The sequence below is a fragment of the Propithecus coquereli genome, unplaced genomic scaffold (genome assembly GCF_000956105.1).
Source record: "Propithecus coquereli isolate 6110/MARCELLA unplaced genomic scaffold, Pcoq_1.0 Scaffold404, whole genome shotgun sequence".
Taxonomy (NCBI): Eukaryota; Metazoa; Chordata; class Mammalia; order Primates; family Indriidae; genus Propithecus; species Propithecus coquereli.
The window spans coordinates 806,824-809,306 of NW_012149775.1; the positions used below are offsets into that span (position 1 = coordinate 806,824).

General features: G+C 43.2%; 1 pseudogene; it reads right to left on the reverse strand.

Annotated features, from left to right (window-relative positions):
- Positions 1-250: 250 nt before the first annotated feature.
- On the reverse strand, positions 251-1,536 carry LOC105817266 (annotated as a pseudogene).
- Positions 1,537-2,483: the final 947 nt, after the last annotated feature.

Consider the following 2,483-nt stretch of genomic DNA (forward strand, 5'->3'; position numbering starts at 1 on the left):
TTTATTAAGAGGTGCTTGCAGTTTGTTGACTTTTCTGAAAAAAATCAAGTTGGAAACTTTTATTACAAATTAAAAATGAAGTTCTTAAAAATATCAACTTGACCAGATATGAAACAATTTAAAAACCTTTAAAGGTGTATTGAGAAAAACCAGGGTTTTTAAAAAAACACCTTTGTTATTACCAAAAAAGACATTTTTAGGTAAAAGTAATAAAAACCCCATGCTACATAGATAATGCAGATAGTTCTAGTTATCTGGTCAATGGGCAAAAAGCAATCACTTAAGGTCTTCAGCTCCAATCTTTTGTTCATTTCTTATTGCTGGAATTTCATGTTCATTTCTTCTTGTTGGATGACTAACTGGATGATGGTGGAGATGGTGGAGATGGTGGAGATGGTGGAGATGGTGGAGATGGTGGAGATGGTAGAGGTGGTGGAGATGGTAGAGATGGTGGAGATGATATAGATGGCAGAGATGGTGGAGATGGCAGGGATGGTGGGGATGGCGGGGATGGTGGGGATGGTGAGATGGTGGAGATGGTGGAGATGGCAAGCCGGCATGTGGTCGGCCCCGCCCGCTTAGCCTCGGGAGTGAATGAATTCTCAGCTGGTGGATCGGCTGCTTTTGTCTCTTTGCCACCCTGTGATTTAGGGTTTTCGGGCCTCTGCGTCGGTACTTGAAGTTGCAGCGGTTCCGACATTGAGGCGGCTGCTGACCTTGGGTTTCATCTCCTTGATTCTCTTTACCCTCTTCACTGCCGTCCTGCCTGGGCTGTTTCTGGCGAGGAGGGCCCCTGCGGAATCGTGGTCCATAACCCCATACATATTCTGTCTTACTGCTGGTCTACCTTGTTCTCCTGCACCCTGGTTGTCAGCACCCTCCGTCGCTTCTCCCTGCACAGGAGGGTTCGAATCCTGTGGTCGCCGCCCAGAGGGACTCTGTGTGTAGGAAGGTGGGCGGCGTTGCTGGCCTGGCCTTTGGGAGCCTTCAGGAGCACGCTGCGATCGCTCCTTCTTCTCTCAACTCTCACTATTCTGCTAATTCTGTTGGTAACTGCGTGGAGGACCCTGTGATGTGGATAGTGTCTATAATGGCTACGGTCTGCTGCGTATTTACTGCCTTGAACCAGAACTCCACCAGGGCCTGTGACCTTTGCCGCCTCCACACCCTTTTCTCCTTCAACAACATCAAACTTCACAGTCTCTCCATCTCCTACCCTGTGGAGGTACTTCCTGGGGTTATTCTTCTTTATGGCAGTCTGGTGTACAAACACATCTTCCTTGGTGTCATTCCTGTTGATGAAACCATATCCGTTTCTTACATTGAACCATTTTACTGTCCCCAAACCTTCATTGTGATGACCTTCTTGTCCCCACCAGTAGGCGCCCCCGATGTGAGGCCGATGTGAGGCCACTGGGGCCACTGCTCCCTGGCCACCACCCGTGGTGCTGGGCTCAGTGTCTGCTGCTGGGTCTCGACCTCGCTGCTCACTGTTGCGATGACGTCAACTAGGGCCGGCTGTGGCCGCTGCGACATCTCCCGTATGTGATGATAACTCGGCTAGCGGCGGCGGGGGCTGCACAGGGCTCTCTGGGGTCCTCTCTCCGCTCCCGCTACCCACCAAACTCTAGCGCTATTTTAGAAGCATAAACATTTTAGTTCTTACATTTCTGTCTATGATTCATATCAAGTTAGTTTTTGCATATGGTTTCTCTTTTTCCTTGTCAATTTGTTCCAACACCATGTTTTGAAAATACTATCCTTGCCGCATTAATTACCTTGAAGCATTTTTCATAAGCATATATTTGTGGTTCTATTCATGTACTCTCTAATCCATTGATCTATGGCTCTCCTTATGCCAGTGCCACACAGTTTTGATTACTAGCATTTTATAGGAAACCTTGCAATCAGGCAGTGTGTAATCCCCAAATTTCCTCTTTTTAAATATATTTTGGCTATTCAAATTCCTTTGGATTTCTGTATAAATTGTAGAGTCAGCTTGTTAATGTCCTTAAAAAAAAAGCCTGCCAGTATTTTGATTGAAATTGCATTTAATCTATAGATCAATTGTGGGAGACTTGGTATATAAACAATATTCCAATCCTTGACCATGGTATTTCTTTTTATTTATTTAAGTCTTTATTTCTTTCCTTGATGCTTTGTAGGTTTCAGTCTACAATTTTTACACACTTTAAAAAAATTGATACTAAGTATTTTATTCCTTGGAGGATGCTTTTATAAATGAAATTAAAATTTTTTTATTTTCTAATTTATGTTGTTTGTACATAGTTGACTTTTGTATGACTTGTATCCTGTAATTGTGCTAAATTCATTTATTACTTATAGAAGCTTTCTTTGCCTCAGGAATTTCTATGTACACAATAATGTCACTTGTAAATTAAGATGCTTTTACTTTTTAAATATAACCTATTTTGGCCCCTTTATTTTTTTTTCTTGCCTTAATGCTCTGGTTAGGACCTCAA